This window comes from Stegostoma tigrinum, chromosome 4 (genome assembly GCF_030684315.1).
Source record: "Stegostoma tigrinum isolate sSteTig4 chromosome 4, sSteTig4.hap1, whole genome shotgun sequence".
In the NCBI taxonomy this organism is placed as follows: domain Eukaryota; kingdom Metazoa; phylum Chordata; class Chondrichthyes; order Orectolobiformes; family Stegostomatidae; genus Stegostoma; species Stegostoma tigrinum.
Window position 1 is genome coordinate 86939386 of NC_081357.1, and position 22252 is coordinate 86961637.

A 22252-nucleotide genomic window follows, 5' to 3' on the forward strand; every position below is an offset into this window, starting at 1 on the left:
AAATGCTTCCCCTCACATTTGTCCAGATTAAACTCCATCTGCCATTTTTCTGCCAGTACCTCCAAATGATCTATATCCTGCTGTATCCTCTGACAATCCTCCTCACTATGTACAACTCCACCAATCTTTGTATTGTCTGCAAGCATACTAACTAGACCAGCTCCATTTTCCTCCAAAGCACTTAACATCTAAAAATACATCAATCACTTTTTTGAAGATGCCAGTGACTCAGCTTCCACAATCTTCTGTGGTAAAGAGCTCCACAGGGTGCTCTTCCTCAGGGTGGAGAAACATTTTCTCACCTCAGTCCCAAATGCCTTATGGTATCCAAAGACAATGTGCCCTCATTCTGACTCCCCACATCTATTCTGTCCAAACCTATTAGAATTTATATGTTTCAATCAGATCTCCTCTTACATTGTATTCAAACGTGGAAATATACTTCATGCCCTTAAATGCTTCATAAAAAATGTCTTCTGTTAATGAACAAGAAAAAGAAAAAAATGTATTTCTACAACATGTTTCATGACCAGATACACCACAAAGCATTTTACAGTGAACTATGTACTTTTGAAGTGTGATTACCATTGTACTGTGCAATTTTAAACAGTTAATGAGTTCAGTAAATTCCTGAAAGCAGTTAAGTGATAGTGACCTGATACTCCATTTTTGTTACATTGATTGAGGGACAAATATTGACCAGGCACTGGAGCCAAACCACAGGACCATTAAATGTTGATCAAAGAGAGCAGATGGGGCCTTGGGGTTGACATCACATCCTAAGGATGATATGTCTAACACAGCAGCGCTCCCACAGAACCACATCGGAACGTTAGTCTAGATTATTTGCCCATATCTCTAGAAAGGGTCTGAGCCTCAAACAATCTGGCTGAGAGATATCATACTCTTGAGTAATATTGGGAAACCTTTAACATCCCCTCAAAAAAGCAAATGAGGATGCACAAATAAGAGATGCACAGAACGGAGAAGCTGTTGTTCTCCTTAGAGTAGAGAAGATGTAAGCAGATTTGATAGGTGTTTAGCAGAATGAGAGGGGATCACATAGAAACCTATAAAGTTCCAGCACGACTAGATTGGATAAACTCACAAAAAATGTTCCCAATGACTTGGAGATCCTGAATTATAAATCATAGTCTATGGATTCAAGTAGGCTATTTAGGACTGAGATGAGAACTTTCATCATCCATAGAGTAGTGAGGCAGTGGAATTCTGTCACAAGAATCAGTCAAAGTCAAAACACTGAATGGTTTCAATGTGAGTGAGATACAGTTCTTCGGGCCAGAGGGATCAAAGTTTATGGGAAGAAGCAGGATTAAGGTACTAAATTGGGTGATCAGCCATGAACATATTGAAAGGCGGAGGAGGCTGGAAGGGCTGAGTAATCTATTCCTGCACTTTCTTTCAATGTTTCTCAAAAGGGGGAGCAAGGTGAATAAAGGGTACTAGCAGGTGGCAGTAAGCAAGAAAGGTAGGATATTGGGTGTGAGGATTCTAGTGAATAGAGTATATACTCACTACAGAACTAATCCAGATAGACATTCAGCAAGGCTCATGGATTGCTGGCAACTAATGACTGTCCAAATGTCCTTTAACTCCGGCACCCCAATTTTAGACACTATGATGTAATGATGGGTGACCACCTGCCTGTCATCACTGGAAGATTAATTGTGCTTGTTGTACAAGCACATCTAACTCACTGACCATTGTACAATTGTGTGTGAGAAACTACCCCTCCCACAAACAAGAGTGCCATTCACTTTCAGCCCCAATCTACGTCAAACTTTAGAAGAGTATGCCCACAATCTTTGCATTACCATGCAGACCCATCAGTCATACCACTGATTTTTCTCACTTTTCACCTGCTTGCCAGATTGCTCCCTACATGTAGTGACTGGTTGATATTATAACACTTTTCTGAGTGCTGGCAGTGCACTTTGAGAATAATTATTTACATTCTGGCACTGTGCTAGCTGTGTTTGGCTTCCTTTTGCTGATGTAGATTTATGGCTCAGACTGGACTTCTTTTGGTGTGAATTTATGCATCAGAAACTGGAACTAAGTACGATATTTGGGCTGTTGTACGTACTATTAAGATGTTCTTTGCACTTCTTGAAAATTTTGAACTATGGGTAAGTAGACATTTTTAAATTCAATCTCTCTAATGATGAGATTTTCTTGGACATTGGAATTAGACAAAAATGCACTTCAAAATGTAAGGAAATCTATAAAATTGATTAATACTTCAGGGCAAGAACATGAGTAAAATACACAACATTTGAAAGCTTCCTTCCAAACCACATCGTCCTGACTTGGAAAGAAATCACTTTCTTCATTATCACTGAGTTAAAATCCTGCAATTGCCTCTCTAATGGCATTATGGATACCCCTACACCTCAAGAACTGCAAGAGTTCAAGAGGGCAGCCCATCGCCATCTTTTTCAAGGGCAATTAGGAATGGGCAATAAATGCTGGCCCAGCTAGCGATACCCCATATATCAAGAAAAGATAATAACAATTGAGAGAACTATACACAGTCACTAGATACCATGTGTAGTTTATTCTTAAACTGTGATAATCCAGATCTTGGTATTACTTGTGTTAAATTCTCCGCACACTTGAAGGAGCTTTCAAAGGTAGAACATCCGCCAATGGAGTGAAGAAGTATTTTGCTGATGGCAAGATGACACTTTCATATTGGCACAATGAAATTCATCACAGTGCCAAATCTTAGCTTGGCAGAAGCCCTTGTCCTTATTGTTCTTGTTGCCATGTCATGCACAGAATTTCAAAATGTGCTAGCACAAACACTCCATCAGATTGTGTTGAAGGAATGACTTGTAAATGTACTGAAGCTGAAATTCTTTACAAGGCTGCACAGTACAAACAGCTTATCTGTCCTACAGTTTTCCAAATACTCTTGCAACAACCTTCAGCATTCCTCGGCATGGGGATGACATTGATAGGTCATTAGTATTGCCAGTCACAAGATGCTCAGAGAGCATGCAGCCAACCATGAAATGTGGTCATTGAGCCACATGTTGATTCCATTATGTAAGGATGGTTAATGTATGTTGAACTCAAAACATTAATTCTATTTTTCTCCACAAGTGCTGCTAGATTTGCTGAGTATTTCCAGCATTCTTTGCATCTGTTTGTTATTTATTGTCCAGCTTTTAAGGTAGAGTACAAGAGTTAACCTCAAAGTATGAAACTATTGTCACATATACACCCAGATCATGTTTCTTTTTTCCTCATATATTTAATTCATGATGGAATTTTAGCCTTCTAAAAAAAGAGGTGCTGAGAGGTGACCTTGAAAGGAGTTTATAGAATCATGAGGGATATGAACCGGATGAATTGTTGCCTCCTTTTCCTCATAGTAGGGGAGACCAAAAATAGAAAACATAGGTTTAAATTGAGAGGGCAAAGAATTAAAAGGGACCTAATGGGTAACTTTTTCATGTAGAGGGTGGGGAGTGTATGGCATAAACTGCAAGGGGAAGCAGTGGAAGCTGCTCAAATAACATTATTGGCAACTAATTGAGTATATGAATAGGAAATGTTTAGAGGGATGTGCAGCAAATGCTGGTAAATAGGACTAGATTAATTCAGGATATCTGGTTGGCATGGACAAACTGCGCTATAGTGTCTGTTTCTGTGCTGTACATCGCTATCACTCCATGACACATCAAATTACATTAAATTTATGAGACAGAAACTGGCCAATGAGCCCAACTAGTCTATATATAGGAATATTGGACCTGGATTAGGCCATTCAGACCCTTGAGCCTGTTCCACCATTCATGGAAGACCTATGGCCTAACTCCTTATACTTTGCTGGTGTTGATGCATGACTGTTGACTCTATTGAGGATAGTGTCTACTCGGGGGCATGGTTCCTCCAGTGAGTCTTCACATGATAGAATGGAACATTTCTCGGCTCACAGGTCTTTGCACACATTTGGCAGGATGTCCAAAAAGGTAGGGGTGTCCAGAGAGAAGGATTTGCTCCCTTTTCTAAAATGCATTTGAAGCAACAAACATGTAGATCTGTTCCAATTAATGCCACCAGCAGAAATAAATGAATTTTATTTGGAATGACAATGACTGAATTTCTGCAGATTCCAGAAAGTCTTCATGGACAGACCTAAAACTCAGTAACTGATTATTCCTAAACTTTAGATAGACATAGCATTTCTTCAACAAAATGGTATGATTTTTATTCTGCATAATGATTAGTACTCGACTTTGAAATGTGCACCTCGCTGCATTTTCGTATTATCATATTCAGTATTTAAGAATCTTGCCAATTAAACAAATGAAAATGAAATAGATAGCTATTTTGTTGAGGATTATGGTCACAAGAAACACCGAAATGTTGAAAACAGGAGAGGTGTAGGCCATTCAACCCTTTGAGCCTGCTCCACCATTCAATAATTTCATAGCAGAGGATCTAACTCAATACCCAGTTCCTACTTTCTCCCTCTACCCTTTAATCCTTTTAGCCCTAAAAGCTGTATCTAACTTCTTGAAACTATTCAATGCTTTGGTCTCAATCACTTTCTGTGGCAAAAGACTCCACAGGCTCACCATTTTCTGTTGGAGAAATTTCTCCTCATCTCAGTCCAAAAAGGCCTACGACATACTTTTAGATTGTGATTCCTGATTCTGAGCTCCCTCACCATCGGCAACATCTTTTCTTCCTCTATCCTTTTTGAATTTTATAGCTTTCTATGAGATCACCCTCTCTATCACCCATTCTCTAAATTCCAGTGTAGTCCTAATGGATCCAATTTCTCTTCATGTGTCAGTTCTGCCATCCCAGGAATCAGTCTGTAAACAGTCATTGCACTTCCTCAATACAGATGTTGTCCCACCAAGGACCCCCACATAACTGTAACAAAACACCCTTGATACATCTTCAAGTTGTCTTGCTATGAAGGCCAACATTACTTTTAGCAACACCCTAACTCATGCCATGCCCAGATTCCTGATGGTGACAATAAAACATGCAAAGTGGTACAGCGTCTTCAGCAGCCCTGCAGATGTTGTGTAGAAAGACTTGTTTATGGCCAGATGGTGCTGTCCACTCCAAAGTAGACTTCCAGTTTATGTCGTGAAGAAGAACTGTCAGACCGATCAACGTCAAGCTGATGTTCTTAGCACTGTCGCCTACTGGCTGACAGTCATCTACAGACAGACTGGAAGACTGGCAGGGAGTGACCCCAGGGGACATCAAGGTACACCAAAAGGATTTCAAGGTTTGGTTTGCCATGAAGCTCCACTTTGAGTCACCAGGACTAGGAAATAATCAAGTTAGATATCATAAGATTTTCATCCTTGAAGATGTTCAGAGGCAAGAGAGGAACAGAGGGAAATATTCTGAAGAAAATTACAAAGAACTTGCTCAGTTGATGGTGTTCAATTGTTATGATGATGGATCAGTGTACCAAACTATTGAAAGAGAGTTTTTCCTCATAATTCCAAATACTGATGTTTTTGAAAGGTGGACAGTTACAGAAAAACTGCAGATTTGAGTATGGTGGCTGTCCGGCATTGCCTTGTATGAAGTGAAAGGAATGTCACACCTATAAATTGTAAGAGAAACTCCAGATGGGGAAAGCTTAACAAGAAGAGATAACCAGGGGACTGACCATCTCTTGCCCCTTAGTAGAATGCCACCTCTTGAAGGCATTTCTGGTTTACTGTCCAAGAAAGCACAGGCTAAGGAATAAAAAGCTAGCTTAAACTCCACTGGAGTGGGCCAATGGACTGAATGTTTTCACATATACCAGCGTATGTTTGAGCATTAGTGCGCTCCAATGGTTTCAGTCAATGAAATATCCCTCTAGTCTCACAATCTGCCTTGATCCCCTATAATTTGCTTACTGACATAACAGGATCACAGTGGATTCCACATCCCTTGTACTCATCCATGGAACATCTGGGCAACAAAGAGACCCTATGTCAGACTCCTGCTCAGAGACTACAGCTCCACCTTCAACACCATTACCGCCTCCAGAGTGATCTCAAAACTCTGTGATTTAAGTCTCAGATCTGACCCCTGCAACTGGTTCCTCAGCTTTCTGACACACAGGACGCAAACAGTGAAGATAGGTAACTGCACATCTTCTACAATAACATTCAACACTGAAATCCCCAAGAATGCATCCTCAGCCCCCTACTGTACTCCCTATACACTCATTACAATGTTGCCAAATTCCAAATGAACTCCATCTACGCGTTCGCTGATGAACCATCGTGGTGGAATGGATGTTGAACAATGACAAATCAAAATATAGAGGGGAGATAGAGGGCTTGGTGATGTGGTGCAATCAAAACAACCTGTCAATGTTGGCAAAATTAAAGAACTGATCATTGACTTCAGAAGGAAAGGAGGAGAACACACCCAAATCTGTATCAATGGAACTGAGGTTGAGAGGGTGGAGAACATCAAGTTCTTCGGAGTGACAATAACCGATGATCTGTCCTAGACTTCCAACATAGAGACCACAATCAAGGAAGCACAACATTGCCTCTTCTTCAGGCAGTACAGGAAATTTGGCATGTCCACAGGAACCCTCACCAACTTCTACAGATGCGCCATTGAAAACATACTGTCTGGTGCATAACGGCCTGGTACGGCAATTGCTCTGTCCAGGTCCATAAGAAAGGTGGTATGCACAGCCCAGGCCATCACAAAGCCAACTTTCCATCCATGGGCTCTATTTATGCATCTCACTGCTGGAAAAGGCTGCCAACATCAGCAAAGACCCATTCCACCCCAGTAATGATCTCCTAAAGTCTCTTCTATAAGGCAGAAGATTAAGATGCCTGAACATATGCACAAGCAGGTTCAGGAATAGCTTCTTCCTGACCATTATTAGACTGATGAATGGATTGTCTAGCCTTAAACAATGCTGACCTTGCTAATGTTGTTCTTGCCAATCTAACCTGTATGCCTCTGCCCAAGTCGCTTTGATCTGCACATACTTGTTTACTATAATCTGTTTGTACTACTTGCAAACAAAGCTTTTCACTTAACTTCAATACACATGACAATAAATCAATCAATCAACCATCATGACAAAAGCAGAAATTGTTGGCAAAACTCAGCAGGTCTGACAGCATCTGTGGAAAGAAAGCAGAGTTTACATTTCAAGTCCAGTGACCCTTCTTCAGAACTGAAATCCCTCTGAAGTTCTTTGAGTTTTTTAAATCCCTGAGTTACTCTTGTATGGCAGACAAAGGCCCTCTCTAACTTCAAGTGGCAAACCAACCAACAAATGGCTCTGTCTTACTCTGAATGCTGTAATTTAATCATGGTCAAAGGGCATCAGAATAACGGAATCTCAACTAATTCAAATGTAAGATATGTGAAGCTGACAGTTCATCTAAAAATAAATGTTAGCCCATTGCAATGCCACATCAAATGTTGGAGAGAAAGCTATCCACACTCCGCGAACAGAGTCTCTCTGATCAGAGACTGATGCATTAATCTGCTTTTTTCACTTTTTATTATTTTTGAACTCACCGCTTATTTCTAATTCTTGCATGTGTTTTATGTTCATATTTCTTCTCAAGTACAGTAGTCAATTACCCAGTCTTTGTTATTTTGAGTAATCCTGGCTAAATTGGCTTCTTTCCAAACATAAGGTCATTTATTTGTGGGGGGTAAGGTAGCCATAAAAGAAGCAGTCATTTCTAAATTAACCTCGTTGTAACTAACTGAGGGAGTGAGTGAATAAATAGAAAGAGCCAGTTCATCCCTCCTAATGTAGGAGGTTAACAGTTTGAGATATCCCATCTGAAAATGTAGGGTTTAAGAAATCTCACATGGGATCTGCTGAAACTTGATATCAAGGAGGTTCTCTAGGAGTTCAAAAGCCAGCAAACTCATTCTTTACCTTAAAGCATCCAAGATAATCTTCCTTTCCATGGAAGAAACATCATTTGCTCATGAGTCCTTTTCAAGAAGGTGCTCATAAATCTGTAAACTGCAGCATGAAGGAAGAATACATCTATCAATTTCATCGCAGTATGATATCTTGAAATAAACAAATTCTTTTGCATCAGACTTAAGGGGTGGTGGTTGTGGAGGTGTTGGTTAGCTCAGTCAGATGGAAAAGAACAGTGAGGGTTCAATTACCATGCTGACTGAAGTCACTGTGAGTGTCTTACCTCCTTAACCTTCTCTCTCGCCTGATGAATGGTGACCCTGGGTCATCTCTTTCTAATGAAACAACAGGTCTCTGGGACTATAGATGATAGATCATAGAATCCATATATTGTGAAACAGGCCCTTTGGCCCAACAAGCGCACACTAACCCTCAAACATCCCACCCAGACCCGTCCCTCTATAACTCAACTAATCTACACATCCGTGAACACTACGGGCAATTTAGCATGGCTAATCCACCTGGAAACTGGAGCACCCAGAGGAAACCCATGCAGACACAGAGAGAATGTTTAAACTCCACAGAGACAAGTCACCTGAGGGTGGAATTGAGCCTAGTTCATGGTGTTATGAGCAGCAGTGCTAACCACTGAGCCACCGTGCTGCCCCTATGTTGACTTTACTTATGATGTAAAGCCCACAGACAGCATTCACCCCCAATCCTCTATTATAAGGGTTTCTTACAACAGCATGTGGGAGAGTATGGTCAAGCCACTAATTCTGGATAAGCTGCATAGGGCCCTCCAGTCCTTTGAAAAGAATAAATGCTGAGAAGTGATTGATTATCAGCTGAGTCATATTCAACCCTGTGAAACCTGATCAGCCAGGATCCACAGGAGGTGTAAATTGGTATGAGCATTTATGAAGAAAGGCGTCACTAGAAAGACAAATATCAGCTGTAGCTGGAAGACCACCCACAAGAGTAAGAGGAAAAGGAAGGAAATTAGAAAGCAGCAGCCTATCTCACTGCTGAATGTGGATGACAGATATATGAGCAGTCATTACATATGAAGACATTTTTTTAAGAAGAAGATGCTGGCTTATCAGTATCATTAAATCAGTGATGGTATTTTGCCTTATTAATAGTTTTACGATTAACACTTTCAAGGAAAGTCAGTGGCCACCCAAAAATGTTGGAACTTGCAGTTTGTTAGCTTACAAGTTCTGTTTACAGACTGGTCACATCAGTTCAATGACTGAGACAGGTACTTTATATCTTGTTGAATTGATGCTTGTCAGTGTGATCTGATTGCCTCTGCAATCTTTAAAGGGTATATTCAAGAAGCCACCTTCAGTTTGTCTGTGCTTCATTTCAAGGTTTTTTTTATTCCAAAGTCCTTGGAGTGTTGGAGCAAATTACTACTGATGTTGAAATCTGTAAAACAATTAATGCTGGAGATCATTGTGGGTCAGGCAGCATCCATAGAGAGAGAGAGCAAGCTAACGTTTTGAGTGTAGATAACTCTTCATCAGAACTGACATGAAGTGTGGAAAGTGCAGGACTTATGGTATAGTTGAGGAGGGGATGTGTGGTATTGAGTGCTGGGGGAGAAAGGATGTTCTCAGTTCAGGTTAAGTGACCGAAATGTGAGAATGGCTGAACAATGCTGTGTGTAACTGCCAGACCTGAAAGAACAGACAGTCAGAGATAGCAATAACTGCAGACGCTGGAGACAGAGATAACTCAGAACACAGCAGGCCAGGCAGCATCAGAGGACCAGGAAAGTTGGCGTTTCAGATCGGGACCTTTCTTTAGAAATGGGGAGGTGGTAGGAAGATGGGAAATAAATAGAGAGAAGAGGGGTGGTGTTGGGGCAGGTAGGAGGGATGATGATAGCTGACTGCAGTTAGGGAGCGGTGAGGATTGTCATTCAGAGGGGTGGCACGGATAGGTGGAAGAGAAGATGGGCAGACTCTGTTAGGTCAAGGAGGTGAGGATGAGAGGGAGGGTTGGTCATGGCATAAGGCCAGGATGTGGGCAAATTTTAAACCTGGTGAATTCCATGTTTTGGCCATTGGGCTGTAGGCTCCAGAAGCAGAATATGAGGTGCTGCTCCATTGCTTCACACAGGCAGTCCCTCTGGGTTGGGAGGAGGGGAGAGAGGGTGTGGTGACAGGGAATGTAACAAGTAGGGCTAAAAGTAAGGGAAGGAATGGGGGGCTAGCTCACAATATGAAGATGTTGACCTCACTATTAAGTCCAGAAGATTGTAAAGTTTTCTTTTCATTTTACTTGTTACATTCTTTGACAACATACCCTCTTTCCCCTGCCGCCACCCCCATGCGATTGTCTCTTCTTTCAAGTCAAACCATTGTTCAGCCATTCTCATATTCCGATCACTTAAACTGAATTGTCAACATCTTTTCTAGCTGACCACTTTACACCCATACCACCTCAAGTACAGCATAAATGCTGTTCACCTCAGCTCTGATGAAGAGTCATTGAGACTTGAAGCATTAGCATGCTCTCTCTTCACCGATGCCATCTGACCGGCTGTGATCTCCAGCATTTGTTGTTTTTACTAGGTCGTTAGAATGTTGTGAGGTGAAATCTGGCCAATTTCTGAAGATTGCCAATTAGAAACAGCCCTTTTCTTTCAATATCACTGCTCAAGCTTAATATTTTCATTCTCTTTGAATTTTCTGAATTTTTGTTGAAGGACTAGGCACAGGACTAAAGTGCCAGCTTGACTTTTATGTTCAAGTCCTGAATCAATAATCCCCTAACTATGGGTAACTGAGCTACCCACTGAGACGCAGTTGATATTTTACCAGGGTTCTCATTTTTTCTGGAACAACAGAAGAGTTTTTTGATCTACAGCATAAATTCCTTGAGGTTCAGAGAACCTTCACTGAGCAGTCTAGTTCTTCATCACTGCAAATTGAAACAAGCAGTATTGATTGAAATACAGACTGAAAATGCTCAATTGGTCAGACAACATTTGTGTGGAATGAAGCAAATTGAATTTATCAGGTCAACAATCTTACATCAAAACCGGAAAATGTTAAAAATGTAGGTTTGCAGCAAGTATGGAGCCAGGGAAAGCTGGAAGAGAGGTAAAAACAGTACTCTGTTATAGAATGGAAGGCAAGAGTCATTTAAATAGGATAAAAGGATAATGGTGTAAGGCAAAAGGACACAATATTGCCACAAGGAAAATAAATGAGAACACATAACTGACAATGGCAGAACTAACACTACCGGCAGTCATCCACAAAATGGGGGAAATGGCCATGATCTAAAATTGCTGGGCATGGTTTTGCATCCAGAAGGTTGTGAAAATGAGATGCAGTTTTATATTGAGTTTCATTGTGGGAGGCCAAGAGCTGAGATGTTCGAATGGGAGTGTGGAGAATTAAAATGATAACCGAATAGAAGTACGTGAGCGCAAGTGGTGGCTGAACAGAGGCCTTCATTAGAATAAACAAAGAACTGCAGATGCTGTGGATCTGAAATCACCAAAAAAACAGAAATTGCTGAAGACACTCAGCAAGTCTGGCAGCAAGTGTGAAGAGAAAACTGTGTTGATGCTTCAAGGCCAGTGACCCTTCTTCAGAACTCTGAAGTTTTCAGACCTGTTGAGTTTCTCCAGTAATTTCTGTTTTCCTTCATCAAAGTAGTCACTCAATCTGCATTTGGTCCCTCCATTGCATGGAGAGTACATTGTTGGACAGCACATACAGTAGACTACATTGAAAGAAGTAAATCACTGCTTCACCTGGAGGAGTGTTTGGGCTTTGGAAAATGAGAAGAGAAGATTTAAAAGAGAAGGTGTCACACCTACTGTATTTACATGTAAATTGAGTGGAGGCAATAATTATACATTCTCAAGCTTTTTATCTGCTGTAATTTGAAACCCTTTACAAAACAGATAGTTCCTGACATTAACAGTAGCATGTCAATTTAGGGCTAATATGAAAGGGTAGACAAGCTAGATTATGTCAATCAAATTTGATTTGATGATGCTTCTGTGAAAAAGTTTATGATGTCAAAGGCACTACACAAATTCAAATCATTTTTGTGGAGAGAGGATGCCAATGGAGCAAAAGTAACTCACTAAAAGGAACTGAAACTTGAGCCAGAGGAGTGTTGATCTACTCATCACCTTGTTCGCTCTGACAAGTTTAGACTTGGAAAACAAATATGTTCTTGGATGTTTTTGAGAGATAGTATGAACTACAGATGCTGGAGAATCTGACACAACAAGGTATAGAGCTCAATGAACACAGCAGGCCAAGCAGCATCAGAAAAGCCTGAAGTGTCTAGGCCTGAAATGTCAGTTTTCCTGCTCCTCTGATGCTGCTTGGCTGCTGTGTTCATCCAGCTCTACACCTTGTTATCTCATGTTTTTGAATGTTACTGCATTAGGAAAGGCAATTAAGAAGCACTCGAGCTCAGGATGAAATTTAACTTGCTGGTTATTGCTTTTTGTAGGAAATACACAATGAAGTTAAAAAGTGGATGCAAAACTGCCTGGATCCACTATTGGTAAGCTGAAGAAAAGCTACAGAACCTTATTAATTTGTATTGATTTTCCTCGCCTATGAAAACTGCAATTTTTTTTAATAACTAGGCACTCAAGCTGTCATAGTATATCAATTCATTTAAAATATGGCATAAAATAAAATGTTGAGTAGGGTAGAGAAATATGATCTAGCCCCATTCATAAATACTTCCATCCAGGAGATGGAGTGTAGATTCACTTGTCACTTTTTCTGCTTATCTGGCCCATTCCACTTGCGGTGATGTTCATCATTTCTCACTGTTACGTCCATGAGTTATCTCCTGTTTGTCCAAGGCCATCTTTTATTTTCAGTTGTCTCAATTATGCCTATTTCTGCAATTTGACACTTTATCATTGTCTTCTCATGCCAGTCAAAATCAATGCTAGAAGTAGTCACACCAGGTTTTTGTCAAAATGGAATGCAAGCAGTGTGTGCAGTTGAACATGAAAAAACTGAAAAGCAGGATAAGTTGCTGCCCCAAAGCAAGATAGCTGAAAAGTATTCATATTTAAATACCAGCCATGAGATGTGAACATCCATAGCAGTGTCAAGATTCATCACCCACTCCTAATTACTTCTGAGAATGGAGTGGTGGGCTGCCTTCTTGAAATATGGCAGTTCAGGTGTATTTACAGTGCTCGTTCAGACTTTCCAAATCTTGAAAATAACTGAGCACTTTGCCAGGCCATTTTCAGAGAACAGTTAAGGCAACCACTCTGTCATGGGCCGGTATTCACATGTAAGCCACACTGGGTGAGGATGTCAGATTTCCATCCCTGACGAACATAAATGAACCAGATTCATTTCTATGAAAATCTTATAGTTTTCTGATTACCCTTGCTATGGCTAACTTTTTGCTCCAGCCGTTATGAATTATATTGTGGTATTGCAACTCCTGTATGTGAAGCATTAGCCCAAGTGCCTGGATAATAGTAACATTATCACTGTGCCACTGTCCCTCAAAGTTCCATTTTCTCTTCAAAGGAGAGCAGAAAATAAAGGCATAGCATTCTCCACTTGAAATTTTAGTGAGGGCCATTGGGATTCAAATAACAAAGAAACAAAGAAACAAAGAAACCTACAGCACAGGAACAGGCCCTTCGGCCCTCCAAGCCTGCGCCGATCAAGATCGTCTGTCTAACCTGTCGTCTATTTTCTAACGGTCTGTGTCCATTTGCTCCCTACCCATCCATGTACCTGTCCAAATATATCTTAAAAGACGCTAACGTGCCTGCGTCTACCACCTCCGCTGGCAACGTGTTCCAGGCACCCACCACCCTCTGTGTAAAGAACTTTCCACGCATACCTCCCTTAAACATTCCTCCTCTCACTTTGAACTCATGACCCCTAGTAATTGAGTCCCCCACTCTGGGAAACAGCTTTTTGCTATCCACCCTGTCTATACCCCTCATGATTTTGTAGACCTCAATCTCCATTAACTTCCAAAATGTTGATCAGAATGTAAGGTAATGTGATGAAGCAACTGATGGGTGCTTCCAGTATGAGAGATTAGGGTTTCCAGTAGCAGGATTTTTTCCATTTAATAATGCCTGTAGCCCTCATAGCTTTTATAAATGTCTGTTTCAGTAAGACTAAACAGCAGCAACAAATTTGATAGAGTCTAAAGAGTATCAGAATACAAAAGGAGGCCTTTAGTCCCTTTGCATCTATCCAACTTCTTTGAAAATACTCTCCATTAAACCCGTTGTTCTTTCCCTGTAGCCCTGCTGATTTGTATTTTACCAGTATTTAGATGAATCACCTTTGAAAGTCCTCTTAACTCTTCTTCAGCCAACCTGTCAGGCAACTTATCCACGATCATGACAGACTTATGCAAAATAGTTACTCTTCACTTCTGGCTCTTTAATTGATTAACTTCAATCCATGCGCTCTGGATACTATTCCCGGGTACCAGTAGAAATGTTTTCTCCATATTTTCTCTTTTCTGCAATACTGAACTGCTCAGTGAAACCTTATCTTAACCTTCTCTGTTCAATGAGAGCAATAGTAGCTTTTCCAGGCTTTCCATTGAAGGATTCTGAGACTGCCTCCTGACAACTCAGGAATGCTATGAAATTTAATGTGCTTTTTATAACTAACTTTCAAACGCAACTGAAATACATTGAATGATGACATTTCATTCTGCCCACGAAGTTACAATAACACCATGCAAAGTGGAAGCTGATAGTGTAGTGGAAGCTGATGGTATAGTGGCAATGTCACAGGACTGGTAATCCAGAGGCTAGCACTCTACACACATGGATTTATGTCTCCAGCAGTTGTTGGAATTAAAAAAAAAAAAAAAAAATGCCTGGAGTTAAAAGTCATATCAGTAGTGGTGATTTTGAAACTATCATCAAGTTTTATGGAAACCTGTCTAATTCATTCATGAACCCCTGCCTGCCCCACTGTTGGAAGGAAATCTGCTGGATTTATCTGATCTGACCTACATGTGAATCCAGACCCCACAACAATATGGCTTACTCTAAACTGTCTTCTAAAACGCAACCTGTGTGCTACTTACTTCAAGGGCAGCTAATGTTATTGCCAGGTAAGTCCAGATTTTGTGAAAGAATTTTTCAGAAGGGTGTGTCTATCCATATTGATTCGGAATCACCCACTATTCAAATGCTGGTGGTTATATTTGACCAAAAACTGAACTGAGCCAGCCATACAAATACAATAAGAGCAGGTCACAGGCTAGGAATCCTGCAGTGAGCAAGTCACTCCTGACTCCCCAAAAGTACACCATCCACGATGCACATGTCAGCAGTATGTTGGAATACTCCCAATTTGCCTGAATGAGTGCAGTTCCAACAGCATTGAAGAAGCTCAACACCGTCCAGGACAGAGAAGCCCACTTGACTGGCACTAATTTCACAAATATCCACTCTCACAAGCGTCAACACCCAGTCGCAGCAGGACCTACCATTCACAAAATAGACTAGAAATTCACCAAGGCTCCTTAGACAGCTCATTTCAAACCCATAGCTACTCCACCTGGAAGGACAAAGGTAGGAGATATATGGGGGTGCCACCATCTGTAAATTCTCCTCCAAGATGCACCTCATTCGGACTTAAAATATATATTCAGTGTCACTGGGGCAAAACCTAGAATAGCCAATGATTTTGTGGGTGTATCCACAGCACATGGCCTGCTGGTTCAAAAAGCCAGGTCACCACGACCTTTTCAAGGGCAACTAATGATGAAGTAATGAGCAACAAATAGTGACCCAACCAACAATACTCATATCCCATGATTGAATTAAAATAGCATTATGCACTGCCAATATTAAATTGCTAACACAAAGCTACTCTATCATCACAGTGCTAACTCTGAGTGAGTCACAGCAGATCGTAACACCCCAAACTTTGAGAGCAAGGCCATTCAGCCCATCAGTCCACACCAACCCTCCAAAGAACATCCCACCCAGATCCACACCCGCTCCCTACATTTCCCACCACAGAGACTATGGACAATTTAGCATGGCTAATCCACCTAACTTTGGACTGTAGGAGGGAACTGGAACACCTGGAGGAAACCCACAAAGACACTGGGAGAACGTGCAAACTTCACACAAACAGTTCCCCGAGGCCGCAATCAAACCTAAGTCCCTAGTGCTGTGAGGCAGCAGTGCCAACCACTGAGCCATTATGCTGCCCCACAGAATTTAACTTGCTGTTTTACTGCTTCAGGAGGAAACGTTCCTCGTAAACCCATGGAGAAAAGAATAAAGAAGTGACAGCAATGATTTTGCAGTTGCTTGAGGTTTTTAGGTGTATCTTTTAAAGGCTTTTGAATTAATGCATTCCAGGATGAAAAACTGTGCAAGTTATAGAGCCTCAAATTTAAAGATTTTCTGAAAAGAACAGCTTAGATTCTCTGTGAAAGGTCAACATGTGCTGGACACTATTAAGGTAAACTTGCCCTTGCCTGATTGAAGAGACAATATTTTATACAGCAGGTTACTGAAGGTGTGAGGAAACAGTGGCACGGTACCGTCTAGATGATACCTGGGGTATGAGTGATGAAAGCATGTAATCAGCATCTCACAAGCAACCAGACTGAACGATTGTGAAATTAAGGGTGTTAGGACGGACCATTGTCAGTTACAGTGAATCCATAGAGAACCTACAGTGTGGAAACAGGCACTTCGACCCACAAGTCCATGCCAACCCTCAGAGTATTCCACCCAGACCCATCCACCTAATCTACACATCCCTGAACACTAGGGGCAATGTAGCATGGCCAATCCACTTAATGTGCACATCTTTGGCCTGTGGGAGGAAACTGGAGCATCGAGAGGAAACCCATGCAGACACGGGGAGGAGGTGCAAACTCCACACAGACAGTCGTCTGAGGTTGGAATTGAACCCAGGTCCCCAGTGCTGAGAGGCAGCAGTGCTAACCACTGAGTGACCATGCTACCCCTGAGTGGATATGCAATTGCTGCAGCAACTTAAGGAAAAGGCACATTAAAAGTGGGAAGTTAAAGATTGCTGTCTGAGATGCTAAAAGCTTGAAAACTGCTTCCTATCGACTGTCTCCCAGTAAAATGCACAGAACAGATCACTTCTTATTATTGCGCAATCTAAAATTACAATGCACAATGCACAGTCTGAAAAAGAGAAAGCTGAGATGCGTTTTCTTTTTATTCTTCCATGGTTATGTACGTGTCCCTGGCTGGCAGCATTTATTGCCTGTCCCTAGTTGTCCTTGTGAAGGCCGAGGTGAGTTGCCTTCTTGAGTCACTGCAGTCAACCTGCTATAGGTTCACCATAATTCCCCTTGAGAGAGAATGCTAGGATTTTGACTCAGTGACAGTGAAAGAAAGGCAATATATTTCCGGATCAGGGTGGTGAGTGGCTTGGAAGGGAACTTGCAGGTGGTGGTTTTCCTATGTATCTACTGCCCTTGTCCTTCTAGATGGAAGTGGTCATGCATTTAGAAAGTGCTGACTGAGGATCCCTAATTAGTTTCTAGAATGTATCTTGTAGATAATATACCATGCTACTACTGAGTGTTAGGAATAGAAGGAGTAGATGTTTGTGCACGTGGTGCCAATCAAGTGGCCTGCCTTGTCTCGAATGGTGTCAGGCTTCTTGAATGTTGTTGGAGCTGCTTCCATCCAGGCAAATGTGGAGTAATTAATCACACAACTGCACTTGTGCCTCAGAGATGGTGAACAGGCACTGGGAAGTCAAAATGTAAGTTACTTGCCAGTATTCCTAACTTCTAACATGCCCTTGTAGCCATTGTATATTTATGCTCATTGATGAAACAGCTCAACATGATTGGAACTCGGAAATGACCCTCAGAAACTCCTGCAGAGATGTCCTGATGTTGAAACAACTGATCTTCAACAATCACATTTATCTTCTGATGTGTTATGTATGACTCTAGCCAATGCAGATTTTTCCCTGATACACAATTATTCCAGTTTTGCTATGGCTTCTTAATGCCAAACTTGGTCTAATGTGACCTTAATGTCAAGGACTGCCATTCTCAGCTCACCTCTGGAATTCAACTCTTTTGATTGAACCAAGACTATGATGAGGTCAGGAGTTGAGTGGCCCTGATGGAACACAAAAATGGGAGTCACTGAGCAGATTATTGCTGTGTAAGTTCTGCTGATATCACTGATGATGACAACTTCTATCATTTTACTAATGATTGAGAATAGACTGATGGTGTGCTAATTGGTAGGGTTGGATTTGTCCTGCTTTCTGTGTAGAGGACCTACCTAGATAATTTTCCATATTGTCAGCAGATGACAGTGTTGTAAATGTACTGGAACTGATTGGTTAGAGGAGCCGCAAGGTCTGGAGCACATGTCTTCCATACTATTGCTGGATGTTATCAGGCCCCATAGTCTTTGTAGGATGCAATGCCTACAACTGTTTCTTGATATCACATGGAGTGAATTGAATTGACTGCAGACCGGTATTTGTGATGCTGAGGACCACTGGATGAGGCCTATTTGGATCATCTATGTGGCACTTCTGACTGAAGATTGCTGTAAATGTTTCAGAATATATTTTTCACTGATCTGATGCGCTCTTTCATCATTGAGCTTGGGGATATTTGTGAAGGGTCCTCCTCTAGTGAATCATTTAAGTGTCCATGGTCATTCACAACTGGATGTGGCAGAACTGCAAGAGATCATTTCGGATCCAATGGTTATGGAGTCATTAATCTGTCTATCACTTACTGCTTATGCTGTTTGGCGTCTAGGTTGTTCTTCTAGTAGCTTCACCAAGTTGACACTTCATGTTTAGATGTGCCTGGTGCTGTTCCTGGCTTTCCCCCCCTGCGCTCTCTTTCGAACCAGGGTTGATCCCTGGGCTTGATGGTAATGGTTGAGTGGGGGATATGCAGGCTATCTGTTTACAGATTGTACTGGAGTACAATTCTGCTGGTGTTGATGGCTTACAACATATCATGGATGCCCAATCTTGCATTGCCAGATCTGTTCAATGTCTGTCCGATTTAGCGTGTGAAGTGCCACACATCACAATTAAGGATATTCTCAATATGAAGGTGGGAATTTGTCCCCATGAGGACTGTGTAGTTGTTGCCCTTACCGATACTGTCACGGATAGATGCATCTGCAATGGTAGATTAGTGAGGATGAGGTCAAGTATATATTTCCCTCTTGTTGGTTCTCTCACTAGCTGCTACTTGAGGAACCAACAGCTTGGTCAGTAGTGCTGCCACTGAACCATTCTCATTGATGGACATTGAAATCCCCCATCCAAATTAGATTCTACAACCTTGCTACCCTCAATGTTTTTTCCAAGTGTTGTTCAACATGCAGGAGTACTGGTTTACCAGCTTTAAGGAGGATGGTATAGGGCAATCAACAGGAGGTTTCCATGCCTGTGATTAGCCTGAAGACATGAGACTTCATTGGGTCCAGGTTAAATGTTGAGGACTCCCAGGGCAACTCCCATATAATTGTATACAACTGTGTCATCACCTTTACTGGGTCTGTCCAGCTTGTGAGGCAGAACATATCCAGGGATAGTGATAGTGATGGTGGCATCTTGGTGATTCCAACAGTATAACTATGTCAGGCTATTGCTTGACTAATCTGTGAGACTGGTCTTCCAATTTTGGCACTCAATTGCAAATATTAGTAAGCAGGGCCCTGTAGGAGCAGCCAGGCTGTTTCTTCCATTGTTTTTTCTGGTGTCTAGGTCAATGCCAGGTGCTCTGTTCAGTTTCAAGTCTTTATTGAGATTTCATAATAATTGATACAACAGAGTGGCTTGCTTAGTAATTTCAGACTGCAGGTAAGAGTCACCCCACTGCTGTGGATCTTATGTAGGCCAGACCAGGTGAAGCTGGTTGATTTCAGCCCATGAAGGACATTAGTTGAAGTTTACTGTTAGGGTATGATGTGTTAGTTATCGTAAGTCAATGCCTCAGGCATCTGAAATTAACAATTATAAATACAACATCTCAATTGTTCAGGTTTTTGTTGTTAGAGATTTAAAAGAAACATCTTCAATACTTTTTTTTTCTATTTTTAATTCCAATCATTTATTCCTTTTTATTTCTCTTTATTTGATTTGACAGAAATTCTACCACTCTAATTCACCCACATTCTGTGTTAATTTCTTAATCCTTACTGACTAAGCAAGTAGCACACTTGTCAAAGGCTTCAGTAAGTTGCTAATGCCCCATTGCTCTCACTTCACTATTATCAGCTCACATGCTCAGCAGGTCGCATGTGAGAAGAGAATTTAACAAGACTAAATGTGCTCTAAATAATATGACATAATGCACCATGGACCAAGGCAGCAGAATCTAGCTCAGTTCTTCAAAGAACATCCATGTTTAATGATGAGCAGACAAGAATACACTTAAAATGTGTTTAAATTCCTCCTTAATAACAAAGTGTGGAGCTGGATGAACGCAGCAGGCCAAGCAGCATCTCAGGAGCACAAAAGCTGACGTTTCGGGCCTAGACCTGGAGCCTTTGTTATAGCAAATTTTTTGTCATCTGTTCTATAAAGGCAATAATGTACATTTGAATACAAATGCACATATCACAAAACAAGCTGCTGCCTTCACCAGTCCAGTTCTGCTGTGGCAGCAATTTGCCTTGGAGTCAGTAATCCTGCACCCTACAATCTATCTATATTGCACAAACCTTCTGATTTAATTCTGTACACCAGTCTTTGGTATATTGACAAACTGTAAAGTCTACTTTTTAAATTTTGCTCCTCCAACAGTATTATCTCATCATTTGATGAATATGTGACCTAAGCAGGACTCAATGCTTAGATAGGGAATAGTAAAAAGAAGGACATTGATTAGCACCTTCCTACAAGGCATGTCAGAAATAATTTTGCTTCTGCCTGAGGTTGCCACCTATTGCAAATGAATGATGTTAAACATCTGTTTAGGCAGCAAAAAAGACATTGCCCTGATGCAACAGGCAGGGATTCCTGCATTCAGGATTAAGATTCTCAGGTAGCATTTGCTGGGAGCCAGGGCAGGCCAAATTTTTCTTGATGTGGTTCCTAGTTTGAGGACATGGCAGCTCTCTATCTTCAGTATCCACATCACATGATTGAGATAGGCACTTCTGAGTTAGGTCTTAGAGGGAGATGGCATGTCTAAATGGAAGTACCTCGAGAAGCGTAGTTTTAAACAACACACAGAGGGGCCAAGTGGGTCCTAAGAGTGAAGGGAAACACCTCTGACGTGTGGGTTAGCCTGCCAGAAATGGGCGCCTCTTTGGATCATAGAGATTCCAGCTCTGATGGAATCAGCTTCCATGGAGAAAAGGATATGGCAAAATCTCTTTTAATTAGGGCCTTAAGTACTTAAATTGACTGACCACCACCATTCTGTCTGTTTCTTGGACTAACACAAACAGAAGTAATGAGTCGAGATCGTCACCTCAGCATGTTTCCACACAGTTTTCTGGATGCAACCACTCTGATCTCATAGTCAAGGAGTTGGGAAACTCTTGCTCAATAGATGAGATTTTGTCCTATTGAAAAGCCATCAAACTGCAGAATTAAAGCCAAACCCTAAGAGGATGATGTGGACAGTTCTGCATGATAGAAAACAGGCATGAATTTGGAATAGTGGCAGGTATGTTATCATTAAAATATAGCAGAGAGACTTGCATACTCCTTCCCTCTCCTGAATTGACCAGTTACAGTTTCAAATTGCAGGCAACCTCAGGTCAACTTGCCCAAAATCAGTTGAGTGCACTGGAAGTACAAAGATCAAGCTGGTATTGTCATTGGAACCTAACACCCCACTCAAACCTGAGGTCTCTGGTAACAGGGAAAATGGTGGCTTCCCCATTAGACTAAGTTGCCAAGGAATTTTATGGTCTGGGTTCAGAAAACTTTAGCAAAACAGATCCATAAATTTCAGATAACCAGCATCACAGTAGTTTGATTTTATTAATATGTTCTTGTGAGTCTGAACTGGGTTTCCTCTACCTGCACCCTCCTGCACAGGCCCAGCACTATACCCTCTCTATCTCCTCATCCCTCCACCCCCTGTTCCCATTCTTCCCTTGTCCACTTTCCCTCTCTATATGCACATTCCTTCGTCCCTGCAACCATGTACTAGGACTCCCAAAAGATTTTTAAAATCTGTTTTTTTTTTACTTTCTTCCTGCAATATTTTGTTGGTGATGCCAACGAGTCTTGGACATTCAAATGGACTGAGCTTGCTAACTACTAACCTTGGGTTGGGATGTCACTATCTCTGCTGCTTTTCTACCAGGAATCAAAG